A 21913-nucleotide genomic window follows, 5' to 3' on the forward strand; every position below is an offset into this window, starting at 1 on the left:
CCACTTCACAGCTTCAGCAATTTAAGTTCAAATTCCAGGATAGGTGCTTCTGTGGAGTATACATGTTATCCCTGTGTGTGAATTAAAGGATAATTCTTACCCTCACATATATGTTTCTGCACTTCACTCATAACTTAACATGGACATTTTACATAAGCGTGCATGTTTTCAATAGCAACAGGAAATGCAAAAGACAAAGAAAATGTCAAAATGTTTGATTTATTCAGTAGGCTTGCTAAAGTAATCTCTAGTTTAGGGGTCTGTCCATACCCATTACTTATTGTCACCATGAACAGCTCCTGATAAATTGATTCAATAAAGGTGAATTTAACAACTGTGGGGGTGGGGTTTCAGCCTGGAGGGTTAAAGGGCTATCATCTATAGTGGACCCAGAACCCAGTGCCACTTTCTCTCGTAATGTTAGAAGGGGTTTTATTGAAAAAAACATGTATTTAGAGTATACTGAATATGAAGAGTTAGAAATGGAATAACAGAAAGAATGAATAGGATGACAGATTCAAAAAGTGTGAACAAATGAGCCACGGAAACAGTTGGAGCAAAGATGAGAGAGAGAACAAATGTAGAGAGGCCCACACTACAGCATACACAAGTAGAGAGGGATAATAAGCAAAGTCTTGAGAATTGGCCAGCTGCATAATACAGTGCATGTTTGAAAAAAATAAATTCATAAACAAACAGTCAAGTCAGTAAAGAATATCTACTTGGCTCCTAGATGTGCTGAGTGCCAATTATAAGAATGGCGACCTGGCTTTAAACAGACAGAGGAGGGAGTCGTAATCCTGCTTGTGGAGAAGCCCAGTGGATGGTAGACTGTCAAATTAAACCCTGCAAGACCGCAGTACAGCCCTGATGATGCAGTCATCATTTATTTTCAGAGACATGGATCTCAAGAGTAGTCTCTGTTGTAAGGTAGAGATGGTATTGTCTCGTCAATAATGGTGTTAGGTAGCCATTTGTTTTACATTACTTTATGGTCTATTAATAGCTGCTGACATCACATTCCCTGTATCATTTCTGTTAGGGCATTGCTGAAATGTCATGCAGCTCAAAATAATTTTTTTAAACAGATAGCAGAGTAATATAACAAGTCTATTATTTTGTTCTTTTTCAATAGTTAACATTCTCCAATATATACCAATATATACTTACAATATATAAGAAAGAAGAAGTCACTGCTTCAAGGAATTATGAAATAAGGACATATTTTGTAGTTTATAGTGAATTTCATTGTCTCTGACTCAATCAGTTGGCCGACATACAAACCAGGAGCAGAATGGTTGAGAACAAAATCTAAACTACTTAATTCATGACTTGAAGGCATTAAATATGTACTGTGTTAGTGTTTTTGTTTTCAGTACTGTATTTTTCTTAATATGTGCTGTATCTATAAAAATGTTTAGCAAGCTGGGTTTGCAATTGGAAGTGCACATTATCAGAATAAATTTAGGCGAACTGAATTATGAGGTGATAATCTGCAAAACAATTATCTTAAGGTATTACAATGAATTAGTAAAGAAAAGTTAAAGCCACAACCTCAGGCCACTGGGATGTCTGCAATATCTTCTTTATTTTATTTATTTTTTTGTCTTGTTCTTCAGATGTTTATTTTAGGGCTAGTTGTAATCAGACATCATTTCTTGCTGCTTGTTGTGAGCAATCTGAAGGGGTTCCTGTCTCGGTAGGAGTTATTAATTATTTGCAGCTCAATAAGAGGGGGTTGCCACAATACAGTATGCCATGTTGGCTCTAAAAGGTGCCTTTTTATTTATTAGTTTATTTATTTATTGTTTTTTTTAATAGATAGTAAAATTCGGTTTGGCAAAAAACGTTTTATTTCAGTTAACATAGCATTTCATTTTACGAACATATTCTCAGTGCAGCCCTTTCCTCTTTGGTAGACATTGACAAAGCTTGGATAGGATCAGTAAATATTTTTAATTTTATGAAAATGTTAGAAAAATGTATTCTTTTTGATTGCTTTTATAGGGAGGCATAGTAGTATTCTGGTTTTAAATTCTGTACCCTGTCTGTTTCTTTGTGGAGTTTACGTGTTCTTCACTTGGTATGCCAGTTCTCCTCTGCCATTGTCAAAGAATGACCTGTCAGAAAGAATTCTGGTTATAAATTTGCCCCAGTCTGCCTTATTATGTGTAGCTAAATATATTTCTTTAAAATATTTTTTGCTATCTGTACATCATCCACCACAGCCTTCCCTAGTATCATTGGATTAATGGCAGGGCACACTCACAAACCCTCAATCATTCAAACTTCATGTTTAGAGTTGACATTCCATTAAACAGGCATCACATTTAATTCAATTATTTACAATAGTTCAAATCCATTTTTAGTATGAGGAGGTGGTTGGTATTCCAATACACTATTAGCTGCCATAAGTAGGAGCAAATGTCAACTAAAGGCTATGTCACATTAGGTGACTTTCCCAGAGATTTTCAGTCATAGTCTTCATTTACATAATCTTAGCAGGTCAGAAGCAGTCAGCGATACACTCCCATGAACTCAGTTGCCTAATGTAACAACTCCAACTAGTCTGTGACTGGCTCTGATAAAATCAAACAGGTTTGATTTTGTCTTTAGTCATGGGGGTGGGCTCTGTGTATATGAGAGCCATCAAAATTGAAATTAACAGAAAACTAGCACAAAATGGAGCATTGAAAATATGGGATTTAAAATGGACACTTCTATTTTATTTTTCTTTTGCTGTCCAGTAACACTATTAATCAATGGATTCATAGATCCTAAAGATTCCATTCAAAACCCTAAACTGTTTTTCACAATTGAAATATTACATTTGTCTCTACCTAGCGTTTCATAATAGATAGTTTGCTATAGTTGTCTACGATTTCATTATGGAGAGAAGGTTTGATTTGTCCTCCATTTCCATAAAAGAAGCATTTCAAAAGCAGATGTATATACTTGTTATGTTGAATATATGAGATATTTTGCAGAATTTGGGGCCTTAAAGGCCAGGAAGTAGCTATATTTCAACCCTCACCGGCACGGTATATTTTCTGTCTTAGCTCTGACATCTGGACTGTTTTCTTAAGTAGATTATCAAAATTATGCTCTGTATATCAATATATTTGTTATCTTCTAAATATTAAAATGCAACTATAAATAAATTTAGGTACACAAGAGACAGCATTTTCAGATCCTTGCCAAGATAACATTATATGGTAAGTGCGTGAACTGTTATATTGTTAATAGCACATTTCTGTAAAGTACTGTCTAGATCAAAGGTGTCAAACTCAGATCCTGGAGGGTCACAGTGGTGGCAGGTTTTCATTCCAGCCTTTTTCTTGATTAGCAACCAATTTCTGCAGCTGATGGCACATACTTTTTTTGTCTTAATTTTAATTGCCTTGCTTTTTAACATTCATAACTGCTGTTTCCATTTCCCTCAACCAGCAGTCAAACCATGAGCTGTTGCAAAATGAACCAAACGATAACTCAGGGAGTCAAACACAGTTCTTGAAAGACTATCATGTCTCTCCCACCAGTTTCTTAATCAGTAGCCAACTCTTGCTGTTCACACATTATTTAATGATGTACAAGTATTTTGTCAGTGTGCACTAGACATTTCTAGAACTGTTGATTTCTTTTTTTTCTGAAAGCACAGTAAAAATGTTTTGTGGGCCTTTACTTTTTTTGTTCCAAATGTTTTATTGAAACTGACATTGCATGGTGCCTCCCCCAAACACATATCCACCTACCCTCCCCTCCTTATTTTCTATATATTGCCTTGGATTCCTGCACATCTAATCATTTTCCTCTGATGATGACTTGTGATAGAAGCTGAAAGCTTAGGAATAAAATACTATTTTAAGATATGTGATTCATGTTCTCCCTTTGTGGATTCCCAGCTACAAAATATGCAAACTGTATCACAGACCTTTGCTTCCACACATGTGTGTAAATAGAGTAACGTTAGCTGGTCATCTGTTAGCTTGCTTTGCGTTTTATTATTGTCTGGCACAAAAAAAGAGAAAATTAAGTACAGTGATCCCTCGCTATATCGCGCTTCGCCTTTCGCGGCTTCACTCCATCGCGGATTTTATATGTAAGCATATTTAAATATATATCGCGGATTTTTCGCTGCTTCGCGGGTTTCTGCGGACAATAGGTCTTTTAATTTCTGGTACATGCTTCCTCAGTTGGTTTGCCCAGTTGATTTCATACAAGGGACGCTATTGGCAGATGGCTGAGAAGCTATCCAGCTTACTTTCTCTCTCTCTCTCTCTCTCTCTTGCGCTGACGTAGGGGGGTGTGAGCAGGGGGGCTGTGTGCAGCTGCTTCCTGACGGACGTGCTGCACGGAGCTTCGCATACTTAAAAGCTCAAAGGGCACGTATTGATTTTTTTTATCTGTCTCTCGCTATCTCTCTCTATCTCTCTCTCTGTCTTCCTGCTCCTGACAGAGGGGGTGTGAGCTGCCGCCTTCAACAGCTTTGTACCGGCGGTGCTTCGCATACTTAAAAGCCAAAAAGCCGTATTGATTTTTTTTTTTGACTGCTTGCTTTGCACTCCTTTGAAAAGGAAGATATGTTTGCATTCTTTTAATTGTGAGACAGAACTGTCATCTCTGTCTTGTCATGGAGCACAGTTTAAACTTTTGAAAAAGAGACAAATGTTTGTTTGCAGTATTTGAATAACGTTCCTGTCTCTCTACAACCTCCTGTGTTTCTGCGCAAATCTGTGACCCAAGCATGACATTCTAAAAATAACCATATAAACATATGGTTTCTACTTCGCGGATTTTCCTATTTCGCGGGTGGCTCTGGAACGCAACCCCCGCGATGGAGGAGGGATTACTGTATTCCAAAATTTTCAAAAATTATACAGTTTCAATGAAGACAAAAAATAATCAGCAGTAATTGGCTATTGTGACAGGGGGCGCTGTCGTCCCCTTGAACCCTCAGATCAGACGCCAGACACCACATAAAAGTCCAAATAACAGATTTATTACAGTAACAATGTGCACCTCCACCACCACTATACTAATAAACAATACAATCCTAAATAAATCAATCAAATCAATAATTCCTCCACACCTCCCAGCAGTTCAGTCACACTTCCTCCCAACTTGGCTCCATCTGCTGGGGTTACCCATAGTCCTTTTATACTTTTTGACCCGGAAGTGTTTCTGTTCCTCAGTCCATGTGACTTTATAACACTTTCGGGTCGGGTAAAAACTTCTTTTCTTCAGCCCGGAAGTACGTCATTTCCTCTGTCGCTGTGACTAGGACGTACTTCTGGGTTATAGGGAAATACAAGTCCTTGAGCTTCCCTGCAGTGTCCTCTGGGGGCCACCACGGTATCCAGCAGGGCTGTGAATAAAGGCCCTAATGTTCATGATGCCCTGCTGGCATTCAGGGCACCTCCATATTGCAGGGAGGGCTCCATCTGGCGGCTTGGGGGTATTGGCCGGGACAAACTGCCGGCCATATATCATACTACTAATTAAGAAAGTGGTTAGAACGAAAACTCAAAGTCGCTGCGGCCCTCCAGGGTGTGAGCATGACACCCCTGGTTTAGATATTCTAATCCTGTTGACATTAGCTGGGAGTTCAGAGGTTGATTATATGTTTGGTTTTCTAGGCTGATTGTGTAAAGAAGAACATGAGAATTATTGGGGTGTCAGTTTAAGTGTTTGCTTCTCTGGCCTGGAATCAGGTAGAAGCTGTAGTAGAGATGTCCCGTTATATGCTTAGTGGTTTACTTATTTTTTTACACTTGGCCATGAAATAGTATGCTTCTCCAATTCTGTAGTGCCAAATGAGGCACAGCCCTACACAACAGGGTGCAGGAGACATTTATTCTTATTTATAAGTATTTGTTTTTACCTTTTTCACGCCTGGTGTGTAGTTTTGGTTATAGAATTCAGGCTTCCCAAGGCTGTCAACATCCTTGTTGAGCTCACGGTTACAGCACTTAAGAGTTCCTGCTGATATTTCCATCATCAGGCCTTGTTAAAAGAAGCCAAAAGCCCCACAGGAAGTCTTCCGCTTTTCCATCTAGCTTTTTATACCGTAGGCAATGGCCTGCAGCCTCCATGGGCCAGTGTCTGACAAAGGTTAACAATGATCAAAGTATAGGCAACAAGATATAGTTGTGGATTTCACTGACATTCATTTAGCTAATCTGATCTGAATATATGACCACACTGCTTGCTGTTCAAGCCTCCTAGTCCTTTGCTGAATTGAAATCATTCCACCACCTGGAAAAACAGCAGAGGAGACCTGAATAACACATGCAAGGCCTCGTGGTCTGGGTGGTAGGGCATCTTTAAGAGTACTGGTTTTCTTTTTTAGCAAACGAAATATGAATCTTGAAGTCAGCTACTGAAACTTAAGTTTGACATGTTTTTTATTCATTCAGGACCATTGTCTGGGAAATGGAGGTGCCAATGCCAATTTCTCTAATACTTTGCTTTTCCAGCTACAAGTTTGCTGTCCGTCTTTCTAGCTGTCAAAAAGATCCTCATCAGTGAAAAAAAACTGAAATAAATTCAGGCACAGAAGATACCACCTTCTGTAACACCATCACAGTCATTTCTGCATTTGTCCTGTTCTTTAATGACTTTGCTTTGCAAAAAAATACACTGAGGTGGTGGAGATTCTTCTAATATTCTGTTCCTGCTTTACTTGGGCATGCTTTTGCATCACAACAGAAACATTTACGAAGACAGAGCCTAAACTCTAATGAAGAACCCTCTGAAAGTTGTTGGCCATAGCGTTATTGTTTTCGTCTTTAACTAATTGGAAAGTTTGGATTTTACTTCTTAAAACACCAAAATTATTCACAAAGCGCTCATATTTTCATTTTTTTATTTGAATATTCAGTATATATTGATCTATTTTATTTTTTTAATTTATAACGTGCTTTCTAATATGAATGATATTATGTATATAGAATGAAGATAGGCTTTGTATTGTCTTATTCACCAAAGCACATGATTGTGACTACAATGCTTATTTGTAGCCCACTTTCTGATTGGACATCATAAGTTACCATAAAAGCCGTGAGAGACAGAGAGGTGACCTATCCTGTTGTTTGTCCATTGCTGTTCTCTGAGTCCATTCCATGAAAATTTCAAAAGCTAAAAACCCTTCGAGTACAATTTGCTCAGCTGTTGATCCCACATACATACAATTCAATTTAATTTGATTGTCTCAAGATGGAAATTTGATTTGTCTTCATGTTTTACAGAGAGACCTTGGCACAACATTAAAAACACATTACAAAGAACACAGCCATCAAACATAAACTTAGTGTAGTGATCATGATCCATATGGTGAAAAATTAGATCAAACATATTACAAATAAAAATTTAACTAACGTGTAGGCTTGACTGATGAATGATGCAAATGATAGCTGTTCATCCTATGATTTAAGCTTGCGGATGTTTATTAAAGTTGAACTACTTTAGAAGATTAATAGCAATTGGGATTCTAGTCCAATAACAACAAGTAATGTAGGTTAATGTTTTTATTTTATGGTTTGAAAGTTTAAAATTTTGTTTCTTACTATACTATTAATATTGCAAAGTTCTAATAAAGTTCTATATAAAAAAGCTTACATCATAATTTCTGCTAATGAAAACATTCTAGTTGACTGGGTTATATACATTCAGAAAGTTTTTTGCAAGAAATTGTACTGTTCAAGAAGACTCATGTTAATTCTTTGCTCAAACTAGAGAAGCTGGTACTTGTACCTTTTGAGATATTTGGACTTCAGTCTACACACATTGTACACTTCATGTCTACATTTTATCCATTATTACTAAAACATGAAAAACGTTTCTGTTTTAGCTATGTGTTCAACAATTCCTGCCTCACATTTCCTGTCATCCTAAATTTAGACAGATCGTTGTAGACACGGAACACGCATAAAATGTATGTATGCCAAATGATAATATATTATTTGCCCTATAAAACTCCAGGCACCTCACATGCAGATAAAGAGGCTTGAGCTCTGAGAATCATCTTTGCAACTTGAGCTGCATCGATGGGTGTGGGGGGTAAGTGGGTTCGTGGTGGGGTGAATGGGATATCAGGCTGCTTGCTGCTTGTGCTGATGACAAATTTGCTAAACAAAAGACGCTAATGGAGAGGTGCGAAGGAATTTAAGGTGGCCCAGGATTACGAGTTTTTTCGTAGGCTTCAAGGATTCTAGTGTTAAAAATGATAGAAGTGCTCTTTTAGCCAAGTTTGTCCAAAATTTCCAAGGTTCTGCAGCTTTAGCTTACTTCATTGAACAATAGTGTAATTCATGTTCAAATAATTCCACAATCCATGTTTCTTCATTTTAAAAGTGTTAGTAAAATTCAAGGCAAAATATTTAACACAAAAATAGAGACAAATCGATATTACAAAGTGAAGAAAGTTTTGTTTAAGGCTTACTTATCTTGTTTCATTTCTCTCAGTATTTTGTTCATCCAGTCATACTTTCAAGCATTCAGATGTTCATTAAAGTTTGCAGAAAGATAAGGAGATGATCAGAACAGTCAGAAAACTGCATTCCAATGTTCAAATTCATAAACTAATCTAACAGTCCATGCTTTTAGCAATGAGGCTATTTCCTAACTGGCTTAATTAGCACTGTATTTTTAAAGAAATTGCTAAGAAAGTTCTATTCAGGGTAAAGATTATACCATAATCTAAGTACCTATGTGAAAGTGATATTCTGTTGAAATTAGCAGACACTTAATGTAAAATTAATATTAACATTAGCTTTCTGAGATTGGTTCTTATAGCTCATATAAGTCCTGTTTCACTTATACATATAGCTCAGTCCTGCTCCAGTGATTAGGTGAATTCTGCATGTTTAGGTGTCAAACTACTTCTGAAATATGTATGCTTCCTTTCAAACATTACACCTTAGCCTTTTTATAATTTTTCAGGCTTGCCACCCCCTCCAATTCTACATATCAAGCTCCTCCATTTTATTAATCAAAGGAACTTTAGATAACTCAAGGTGGTGCATCACTGGCAGGAAAATTTTGGAGTGAAGGGCACAGAACAGAGCACATCCCATAGAACGGTCCTGCACATGTCAGTAGAAGCGTATTATACAGGAGCACCAGCATGAGAGTGAGAGGTATTTAGGTACAGGCAACTGAAATGAGTGCCAGCCTTGCCATAATTCATACTGTACTACTTCTAAGTTTTATAGCGGTTGTTAGTGTGATAGGTTTTAACTTCTGAACAAGTATCAAGACCTTTTGCTTTTTGGTTAACTTTAATATTAGCACCTGAAAAAAATAGTTAAGGAGAGACAGAGAAATGGAGAGAGATAACAGAAAGGGAAGATTATGTAGTTATAAATAAACTATACCTACAGAGGCCAGTGAAGATTCAAGCAATTACACAACCGTCTGGGTCTGCATCAGGCGGCAGGTCTTTATTACAGATGACGTGACACTTCAGTTATTGAGTTTGTATTTTTGTAGGGCAGCTCAAAGTGACCTACAACCCTGAATGTAGCGATCAGCAAATGATGACAAATGAAAAAAAAAAAAACATTTCGAAATGTCTTATTTTGCCCTGGGTTTATATCAGAATTTTCACTGGGACTATAAACAAGAAAATATGATGAATGACTTTATCATAGGCTGAATTGTATATTCAAAAAAATTTTAAAAGAACTGTGATTAGATAGCCTCCTTTCAGGACTATCTTCCTACTTCTACCAGATAGGCTCCAGCATCCCATGACTATAAGGGGTAAACAAGTTCAGTTCATAGATTGAGGGATGTTAAAAGGGATACGGCTCACAAATTCATATAGTCATTTGTAACACCCACAACATAGTCCTGACAATCAGAAACATTATGAAGAACATCTATGGTAGGGCACAATTAAGCACAGAATGCCAAATATGATACAAGCATGTGCTACTATGGAATATCCCCAGAAGATTATAATGTGTTCTGATTAAAATATGAAATTTCTGTTCACCCATTTTTTTTAACTCACTTTTATGTGACATGCTCATAGGAACAGATTGCTTATCCTTGCCACACTTGAATTTGAAACAGGAATCCATGTTGCATGGGACAATATGGAAGAAAAGGAAAGCGTTACATTTATAAAGCTATTTTTCCCTATTCAAAATGGGGAGCTACTTCAACCACCATCAATGTGCAGCATCCACCTGGATGGCAGCCTTTTGTGCCAGTATGTTCATCACACATTAGCTATTAGGTGCTGAAGGGATGACAGTTAGGGTCAGGGGACAATTAGTTGGCCAGAATGACCAGGCCGTGGTTGTCAGTTTAGCCTGGACATCAGGATACGCCCTACTGTTTATGAAAGATGACCATGGATCTTTTATGACCACAGAGAGTTAGTACCTCAGTTTTACGTCTCATCTGAAGGATGGCGCCATTTTTACAGGAATGTGTACCTCCCACTGTATTGGGCCATTAGGATTCACACACAGACCACAGAGTAAAAGCCTCTTGATGGCCTCACCAACAGCTCTTCCAGAAACTCAAGCTTTTCCTAGATTGTCTCCCATCCAAGTACTAACCAGGCCAAAACATGCTTAGCTTCAGATGGATTTTTTTTTGTTATGAATTGCAGGGTGGTATGGCTATTGGGTGGAAAGCCAAACCAGCACACATAGCCATTCAAAGTCGTTTTTAGCCACTTTAGATTCACCAGTTAACCAATAGTTAATAATGCATTGTTTTAGATTTGGAAAGATATCGTGGTTAATCAAAGAAAACCATTGAAAACAGAAAAAGTAATGGGAATTTCAAAATAGGCAGTGACCAAGCGAGACTGAAAATTTGACACCATAGTGCTAACCACTACACTACTGTGCTGCCATATTTAAAATTCAGTACTCAATAATTTACAACAATACAGTATGCCTGCTGTCAATTAAATACTCCTGTAAGAGCCATTTATCATAACATTTATTTTATTTTCTAATTGTTTTATATCATGAACTATATAAGTTGCCTTTGTACATGTAAGTAATATGTGTAATGAATATAACATTTTAGATAGGAATAACTGAGACTGTACAAATTGATATGTTAATATTGTATAGGAATATCACATGTTCTTGATTGATCTGTCTTTCCTTTAAACAAATCAGATGTGTGCTCCCTTCGTTTGCTCTGCAGTAGGACTGGACTCTGTAAAGGAGAATTGATTTTTTACTGTGGAAGTACTATGTGGAGCAACAGTTTTGTCACATTATTAAAGAACTGAACTTCATGATACCTCGATTACATTAGGTTACATAAAATAAGTTAACATAGGTTTGTTTATTTTGCTCAAGTTACTTTAATAAACGTCTTTAAAAGATAAGAAATGAGTTACACATGGCTTGATGTGTGAGAATCTTTCATCCATCCTGAAGTGCCATTTAGTACAGAGCTTGCTACTCTAACACCTTTTAATATTTGTCGCCTTTAGTGGCACTGTCGTACAGAGGTTACTAAAGCTGACTTACTGCAACAATATCAGTCCCTGTAGGATTTTGTTTTTGGAACTCTGATTTTTCTCTCATATTCTAAACACTTGGTTTAACTTGGTATAATGTCTGTTAGCGTAGATGCATGTGTGAGGATGCCTTGCCATAGAATAACACATTGGCTTATTGTGCCAAGGTGGGCTCTAGTTCCCTGTGACCCAAAAATTGGAATAAGCAGGTGCAGTAAATGAACAGATGAATGAACTCCTTTGCAGTTTTGATAAAAATTTAGACGAGACTGAAAGATAGACAGGCGGAGATATACCTTATAGAACCAAAGGGAATAAGTGTTACAACAGCACACACATGATTTTATTAAAAATAACAATAACATGGCAAACGTGTTAAATTTTAAAACACACATAAAAAAAGTAGGAAATCAGGACATCCAAGTCATCTACAATATTTCAGTGAGAAGTATTACTTTTTCTCTATTTTCTCTGTTTGTTTTAATGTTTCTGCTATTAAATAGACAGTTCAGTGCAATGCATATTATAAATTAATCCAAATAAGTCATACTCTGTTTTCTGGTTACATTGATGCACTGTGTAATTGTCTAAATTAATAACAAACATTTTACTTGCTATAATCTGATTTTGTTTTCTTTCATTTTTTCTATACCATGTCCAGCTTCAACAAAATCTGCTATTTAGGAAAATGAAAACATAATTACCTGGACTGGCTATTCTGTATAAATCTGTTAAATCAACTGAATATTGAGGTTCACAGCAAATTAACATGATGTGGCTCACACAATATCGGAAGCTCTTTGGGACTAATGTACTCATCTCAGCTTGCCTTTATCATAAAAGCAAAGACACATTGTCCTTGAAGTGTAACCTTGACATGCATCCCTAATGTCTAAACATTTGATGATTGGAATTCTTCCAGCAGAAGCTGGGAAGCCCTAGGCACGGTTTACAACTGGCTGGCTGATTGCAGGTGGTGGAGTGGCTTTTACTAATCACGTGGCACCATGCCCTCTAGCTGGAAGATTCAGAAGTATGCCTTCACGTTGGGTGCTGTATAAATTATATAAATTATGAAGTGTTTTATGTTTCTTCTCTGTATATTGTATAACTTGATTTTATATTTACAGCTTGAAAAGCTTTTGGATAAAACAGTTGGCATCTTACGGTATATAGCCCCATTCATTATGCCCAATTTACATTTACTGTACCAATGACACATTTTTACATTATACAGTGATTCATATTCATACAATTTACAATACTGACCAGTGAAATTACTTGCTCCTGGTGACTTTTCAGACAACAATGAGATTTTACTCTGAAGTGCATGTTTTTTGTCAAACCCTTTAGTTGTTAAGCCATTATGCTTCCAACCTTTGCTAAAACATACTTTTCGCATACAAAATGAAGTGGCTTTGAGTGCAAGACAACAGACACTATAAACTCAGCATCTAAGACTTGGGATGCCTTTTTAATTTTTCCATGTGTCTTCTCTTAAAAAATATCTTGGAACCACTGCTGCACTGGTCTTGTTGGCTTTTTACCTACATTGCCAGATAGAAAATTGTCATAAAAAGAAGAAAGAAATATTCAAAAAAATGGATTTTATGTACAAATATACAATTTAGAGAATGAAGTTGATTGGCTTGAAATATACTTGCAATCTGCTCAAACCTAGTAAAGCTCTGTAATGTCACATGAGATACTGTAGATAGATGATACAACCGAGATATTACTGTCAAGTAAAGGAAAGGCTTCTGTAAGTCAAGGCCATGTTTCAGCTTTCAATTGATTTTTTGTAGGACTGTAAATGGCTATTTATGTAATTTGCCCCCCCCCCCCCCCCCCCCCCCCCACTTGTGATAGGTTTAAGTATTAACCCTTTCTTCAGCTTTAGCAGTATATGAAAACATAAACAGCATGACTTTACTGTACAGACCTAGATTTGCATCAAGAAAATCTTTGCCTGCTCACAGTTTAGCCTGGTAGTATCCTCAGTGTCTCTCATTAAACAAAATATTGCTACTGGGTTATTTAAACTAAAGTTATTGTTTTGTCTGAGCAACTTGTCTGAAACCTATCAGTGACTGATAGCAATTGATTTATATATATATATATATATATATATATATATATATATATATATATATATATATTATATTTATACATATAGTAGTCCCCAGGGGGTGCTGCAGCTCCCCAAATTTCCAACACAACAGCCTCAGACACAAGTTCTTCAATAAGCAAAGGGCTTTTATTGTGTGAAACTCTTATAAGGAAGTGTTTCTCACACAACAATTACAATGCTCAGCACTTTGTCTCCTTCTCCTCCGCTCCTCTCTCAAGCTTTCTCCGACTCCCGACTCTGGCTTTGAGATTGAAGCAGGGCTGCTACTTTTATTCCACACCCAGGAGTACTTCCGGGGATGTGAAACTGTGGTTCTGAAGCACTTCTGGGTAAGGCTGGAGCCCCACAGAGTACAGATTCCTGATTCCCGCAGTTTCCCCGGTGAACCCCATGGAAACCAACAGGGCTGGCCCCTGGAAGTACAACACCCAGCATGCCCTGCATGTATCCGCATGGGGTTTCCAGCCTGGGTAGGCTGCCATCCAGGGTCTTGGGGAAGTAACCACCACCAGTAACCAAACTATATTCGCCTGTCCTTGGCCTCCTTGCAGGTATGCCCACCCATGTAGGCCATCCTACATAGAGTGACCAAGTTGGAGTGCTTCATAAAACTGTAAACAAACTGCTTAAATAGGCGTTTTGTCCCTACTAGGCCAGACAGAGATGTCTTTTATTACTGAATAAAAAGCCAAATGATGATATGACAAATTTAAAATTCTTATTTAAAGCCATTTGATGCCTAGACTCTATTAGTAATGCTGAATACTGATGAGCCACCAAATGTGACCAAAGAGAAATTCACTTAGACTGCACCCCTCTCAGTTGAGTGTTCTCACCTCACTACTCTATTCTGCAAAGTGGGTCTGACGTACAAATTGTGGTTAATCCACTTATTCAATATATAGACAGGTCTCAAATTATAGTGGTTTCAGCTTATGGCAATTCTGCAGATATGAACAAGCACATAAAACCATAGAATTTCTCTTTAAGTTGAATTTCAATCAATATATATTTTAGTAAATAACTTGTGCTTTTTACTTGTGAATGTGTTTTGACACAGATTAATACATAGCAGCCAATGATGAGAAATAGTACAGCACAGTATGGACTTTGTTAGCATTTTCAGCCATTTTCTACTTTATTGGACATCTTTCCCTAAATATAACAGGCTCAGTCATGTAGTTATGACTGTCACAGTTAAGCAGCTTGACCAACAGTTGGCTGTTTAGCTAAGCTTATAATTCCCATTGTCCTTAGCATGCATCTCAGGGAGTATAGTTGCTGGGAGAGGGAGTTGACACTCTGAGCAATACCTCAGCAAAGAAAGCACAAGGCTTTTAGATAGATAGATAGATAGATAGATAGATAGATAGATAGATAGATAGATAGATAGATAGATAGATAGATACTTTATTAATCCCAATGGGAAATTCACATAGTCTGTATAATACCACATAATCATGACTGTTTGTCTTGAGCTAATATCCCAGCAGCAGTCAGGAGTATCAGGCCACTTTAAAGCCTTGAACACTCAACATGCTGAGAGGCCCTCAAACAAAAATAAATTGCATATATCTAAGTGACAGTGTTAAGCAGATAACATAGAAATTCTGTATTCCTAATCATGAAGTAGTAAAGTGAATAAAATTGCTTGGGGTTCGTTCAGTATGAAATCTGAACTATGTTGTGTCCTCTGGGGATTCACTTTCCTGAAACAAGTTAAAACATGGTGGTAGAACAACTGCCAAAGTGAAATTGTTCCGGTCTAAATGAATGAATGTAGTTACAGTTAGTTCATCAGCTGGTTCCTTTCTTGTGATTTATCTCACAGGATGTGTTTCAGTTCTAAATAGCCTTGGACTAAAATGGTTCTTTCAGAAACTGGATGCCACTCTCACTTTATGGAACCATTTCTTCAGAGCCATTTCACTTGTGTACATCTAGTGCCGCAGCATAATTGTCATCAGGCTTATCAATTAATGCTCTTTCAAAGATATTTTTCCCCCCTTAAATAAAGTATGGATTGTTCAATATTTGTTCAATATTTTGTCTTGTAGTTGGGCTTTGCATATTCTCTCTGGGATCCTGTGAGTCTCCTCCTCTCACAGTCTAATCATAAGTTTTCTGGTTGATCTGTTAATATTATCAGTGAATGTGTGAAGTGTTACAGCATTGCTAACTTTCTGTCTTGGATTGGTTTCTGCATTGCACCCATTAACTGCGGTAACGGTCTTCCTCAACCAGAAGAAATGAGCTAAATAAAATGATCACATGAATTTTAAAGCTCTGTGTCTCTCTCGTCTGATCTCCCTCTCCAGTGTGATTCTGTTGCTTTTTATACTTACCTGTTTGGTAGAGAGCCTGGATTCTCCTTACTGTCCGCCATTATCATCAGTTGCTAAGAGAGTTTTAGCATTACCTTCCATTTAGAAACAGTCATATTGCTAGCTAATCACGTTCAGATAATTCAGCAGCAGCAATGAAAAAAGGGCATAGCCGTTATCCTTGAAGAGTCTCTACAAGTCATCCTAGCACAGAGTTTATAAAGAGCAGTAGATCTCAAAAAATGAAAGGTACCATTAGAATGGAATTGACTGTGTTATGCATAATATGCTTAATGTATTCTGTAACAGAATGTAAAGGTGTTTTCAAATGACAGAATAGAAAGCTATTTGGAGCATAGTAATTGATCAATCATATAAACTGCAGCTGAGGTTCAAAAGACTCGAGACATCTTAGTAGAATATAGAGACATATATTAAAAGCTTGCTGCTGTTGAATTTTAAACTTCTGCATAAGTTTTGTCCACAGCCGCCATGTGATGTGTAGCCACTACCAACAATCCTCTTTTTGTAATGGCGCAATTTGTCAGTCACTGTTGGTTAAACAGTGAATGACAGGTTCCACTGGGAGACCTGTGCCATTATGAGATTTTTTTTAATGTGGCTGCTTGGCTGTTAAAGAGGTGATGGCCTATTCACAGCATTGTAATGAAAACACACGCTTAAAGGGCATATTTTGGGCTTTTAGTTAAAACAGGTGGGACAACAACATTTTTTCTTCACTGCCAAGCCTTCTCCTTTGAATAGTTTACTGTATGTTGTTTCTTTAATGATTTGGACTTTGTTTAAAAATTCATCTTGTAAAGCAGCAGCATCTGGCAGTTTTATGTAATATTGTAACAGGCGGTGATTGATTGGTACACATGAACTAGACTTGGATATGATGAAAGGATGAAATTCTGTAATCAGTTTAGACAATACAGACCAACATGCAGCATTAGACCAAATGAACAGTGAGAGCTGCACTAAGATGTGAGGACAGGTGTTACTAATGTGAAAGCACTGAATTTTTGGTCCCAGTTCTATGAAGAGTAGATTTATATTACTAATCTAATGTCACTTACTGGTAGCTGTGCTCTCCTGTTCTTGAATGCACTCCCTAATTAAGTTGACCAGTAATTAAGTCCTTTAAGGCATTCCATCAACATTATACTCTCTTTTTAAACTGTTCATTGACTCAATGAATCTTGGGATTTTCTGGCTCCTGGCAATATACTAATTGCTTTTTAAATAATTTGTCTAATATGTTACTGTCCAACAATTCTGTATGCTGACAGTAACCTGTGGCGTTCTCTATTGATGGAGTCCACTTTTAATTTGTTTACACTTTCCCCTAAGTTTGTTCAGTATTCCTTCACATAAATGATCCTTTGACAGTGTCTAGTCTCAGTTTCTATTTATTCTTTGCACACCATGATATTCTGTATTTTCAAGGACAACCCTGGATATTAATCCCAATCCCAACAGTGCACTGAGCATGATTTTCAGCAATACAATAAGTTTAAGCACCAGCCACATTATATCAACTTGTCCACTTGGAAACTTGCACATCCACAAAAGTTCACTTCAATTGAAATGTACTGCTGAAACACAGAATAAGGAGCCCAAAATCACCATCTAGGAGAGAGGTTAGGAGCACGCGCTGGTACATCGCATTGCAGCACCCACCACATGACGAGCCAACTCTCCCAGATTGGGATCAGAGTGTAGCCATGCAACGGGTGACACCTCAGCACCACACAAGTTCAGATGGAATGGAACCAGTGTGAGGTTTTTTATGGTGGTCAGAGTGCCAATTCTTCCACCAACCCCCATGTTTTTCCCTGCAGGTTGGAGGGCCCACATGCAGAGCTGGATACAGATTAATGTCATACCCAACACGGAGCAATTGCAGGTTAAAGGCCTTGCTTAAGGGCCCAACGAAGTAGAGTCACTTTTCGAGTTTACGGGATTCAAACCAGCAATGTTCCGATGCAAATCCCTAGCCTCAGAGACACCACTCCGCCCCATCTAGGAGAGGACATTTTTAAATAGTAGTGTTGCAGTCAGTGATGCTCTCAATAACATTGCTGGCTAGTTTTATTTTAAAATTGAGTTGTAATTAGGTAGTTTTTCTTGTTTTGTTGTCAGATTTGGACTCGCATAACATTAATAATTCTTTCTTTGCATTTATATAGCGCTTTTCTCACTACTCAAAGTGCTCAGCAATTGCAGGTTAAGAGCCTTGCTCAAGGGCCCAAAAGAGCAGATTCCCTTTTGACTTTCTTAATCTTATGTGACTTGAATAGCTATATAGGGTTACCTAAATGTTCTGTTAATTTGATGTCTCCGGAGGTAGTGTTAACGAGAACAAAGGGTATTAATGTTTATAATTCCATTATTACAGAGAATTCAAAAATATCAAAACATTTAACTACATAGTTATTGTTTCATTCCTATTATTGTGAAGCAGAATCAATCAAGTGCAGGTTGTTCCCGATTAGATTGGATTGGACACTCTATGAGGCAGGTTAGTTATATCCTACTTGTGATATAAAATTGCAACAGCAATTTCGCTCAGTACAAGAAGAATCATAGAATTAGAAACTAATAAAATGGATCAACTGTCCAACAGCCCTATTGTGTATTGGACACTCTACTTATTCTTCTTTGTCCGTTGTTTGTGGCCAGCTATAATCTGCTCTATGTAATTGCTCACAGTTAGCTTTTCATGTTTAATTTCCACTGACACCGTCCACATGAACTGCTGTCTATTACTGTGTAATGTTCATGTCCATTTAACAATCCACTGGTACTGTTCACTTGCATCCTTACACAATCTCTTCTTCAATATCCTTTCAAGCTTCTTTGAGTTCACTTGTACTGACACAACATAGTGAGTTTAAAAATGAATGGTAAACCCACTGCCTACTTGCAACTACTGCTGGTGCTTTCCGCTTCCCCATTATGTCTCTATGGTCTGTTTTCTACAAAAGATAAAGGTTACTGTGATATGCTGTTTTAAGAGCCAGTTAGCTGTGGTAGTGGTATTTTTCTTTGACACTTGGCATGTGGTCATCTGTAGCTGAAACCTTTCAAACATGTAACGTTTCTGAATTTCCTCTTTGGCAGGCAACACAGACAAGTCATCTAATGACTTTGCAGCTTGAACTTGTTTACTCTGCTTGTGCCAATTCTTCTTCAAGGGTAGAAACATATGTTGGCCATTACTTTCTGCATGGTAGCTGGAGTGAGGCGCAGTTAATTTTCAATAAACCGCAGCAGTTGCTTGTGTTTGTTCAGCCGACTATTATGTTTAACCTTGGGAATGCTGCTAAAGAGCTTGGATCTTAATGACTTTTGGTGAGGAAAAGAATAGGTTGAGGGCAGTGGAAAGTGCTGGTGGGTGAATTAGGTATCCAGATGCAAGTGAAAAAAGATGTGAAACTTGTAGCAGTAGGAAAGAAGTCTTTCAGAATGCCTAAAATATGGACAAATAATCTGCTAGTAACTCTAAAAAGAAATTGCCCTTTGACTATTGTCAGACTATTGCATTCTCCTTCCTTATAAAAAAATCATGAAGTTTCTTTCAATTTTAGAGTATTTTATTTTTCTAAAGCCATGTTTAGTGACAGGAGGCTTCCAGTATATATTAAGAGCAACAGAGGAAAATGCCTTCAGGAACGAAGGCGCCCTGAATCATACGCCCCAGCAGTCTTTCTGTGCAAATGCAAATAGTCCTTTTCTTGTTTAATCTTTGAGTGTGCCAGGTGCAAATATGCAGAGAATTCAGCATAGAGCAAAAGATTATTTCTTCTTCCAAACTCCATGTTTATAGAAAAGCCATACTCAGAATTGGCCTCTTATATGTAGAGCTCACTGAAAGAGTTTATGGCTGCAAAAAATATGCAGATGACAAAAGAAACTAATCTCAGAAGGAATGTCTGCATCATACCCTTTTATACTCTTGTAAGGACATGCTAAAATAGTGTGATCATTTAGCAACCACACTAGGGTAAAGATTTTATACCAGTGGTCTGGTACACTGTACAGTGAACCACCTATAGGAACTGATTAAGACAGGAAATTTAAACCAAAAAGGGTTGTGTTAAATAAAAATCCACATTAACAAAAGGATAAGTGTCTATATGTCCAACTGGTTGTTATGTCTCTGTCATTCCAAAAAATGGTGCATCACAGACATTAACACTGCTGTTAAAAAAATCACATACCCTATGGCATATAACAGAGACATACACATTGCATGGTGCACTGCAAACATTAATGCTGAGGTTTACATTGATTACATAGAATTTAACCTGGGTAGCACAGCTAGCGATAAAAGTAAAAAAACAAAACAAAAAGAAAAAACAAAAACAAAGATGGCTTCTTTGTTTCAGAGGATTTTTTAAATTATTTTTGACTAGTCCAAATCCAACACCTCACATATGGATGTATCTTTCTTTTCAGACCATAAAATGTAAAATATATGAAATGGAGTAATGGATTTTCAGCCTCAGCTGATCTTCCTTTTGCAAGTATTGCTGTGCATATATTGTCCAGCTCTGCAGAGTTTTGAGAACCATAAACACTCTCCCCCAAACAACTTTGATGCTCCCAGTTTTAACTGTGTCTTTCATGTTCATGTTCATGCATGAAAAAGTACCTCTTACCAAGTTCAGTACCCTGTGTAGCTCTCCCTTTTCCTCTAAAAACTGATACTGTACAACATACTTGTATACTGTACTTAAAAGAGAAAGCCGTTAATGCCATACAAGCTCACCCAATTTGATTTATATTATCAGAATAGAGATATCTAACAGGCTTCAGAGATCAAAAACCCTCCAGAGCTTTTCAGTAACAGATCATCTGTCATTTGTTCTAGACGTGAAGGAAAGTCTGGGCAAATTTTTAAAATACACATGTATGTTATTCCTCATAAATGCATGAAAAGCTTTGGTGTCACAATTTAAGCTGAATTCATTTTGTATCCCTTGAGGCCAAAGACTTGAAAGGAACTCTGCAATTGGGTGAGCCTGAAGTTCTTAAAAAATACACCTCACAGCAACAGAATTAGAGTGGCACAGTGGATCGATCTAGTGTTGTGTGTCCTGAGATACCCTATATCAGGTTGCTGTCTTTGTGAATTGTGAATGTTTCACCAATGTCCACCATGGGTTTTTCTCAGGGTTATTCCCATACATCCTGGCAAGCCAGCTCCATGTAATTGTGTATAAGAATGAGCACTTGAGTAGACTGCAATCCCATTCAGGATTGTTTCGTATCTTAAAACCCAATGCTTGTAAAATGAGTTTACAACCCTGTGTGCACCAATATAGATTAAGATAGTTTCAGAATGTTATAAATGTTTATAAATAAATTTTATACCTTTATAAATAGACAAGTGTATGCATTTGTCCATCTGGTTGCTAGGGTTTGAAAAAATATAAAAAAATAGGCAGAACATGTACAAGAAAGGTAAAAAAAATTAAAAATGATAATAAAACTACCAAATAAATATAAGAAAATTGGTCTTTTCACTGTATTCTTTTGTCTGTTGTTATTTGCCAGCAACATTAGAGTGGTAGCAACTTTCTTGCACTTGAATGATAACTTTGTATGACAGGCAATGGATAAGTAAAAATAACAATATACAGTATTGACACAGATGTTGGGAAACTAAAGCCCCGACATACCTAGACTACAGTTGTTGAACCAGGCAAATCAATATTCATACAGTAATAAGAGTGACAGTTCTTAACAATGCAAAGAGGAATTGGCAAAAATAGGTGCCTCTGTCCAAAGAGGAGAAAGACTGCGTGTTTCGTATGATGAGACAGCACAAAACACCAAAAGCTAAGGAAGTCCCATGCAAAAGAAATTGGGATACAATGCATCACTCCTGGAATATGAATTTCCTGAGAAAAGGGATATGGGACTAAATAAGGATGTCCCTGCACACTC

General features: G+C 37.3%; 1 protein-coding gene across 4 annotated transcripts in view; it reads left to right on the top strand.

The window, feature by feature from the left end:
- Positions 1-21913, top strand: part of fat3a (FAT atypical cadherin 3a) — a 547007-nt gene that overhangs the window by 269193 nt on the left and 255901 nt on the right. The window lies entirely within an intron of this gene.

Source organism: Erpetoichthys calabaricus, chromosome 4 (assembly GCF_900747795.2).
Source record: "Erpetoichthys calabaricus chromosome 4, fErpCal1.3, whole genome shotgun sequence".
In the NCBI taxonomy this organism is placed as follows: Eukaryota; Metazoa; Chordata; class Cladistia; order Polypteriformes; family Polypteridae; genus Erpetoichthys; species Erpetoichthys calabaricus.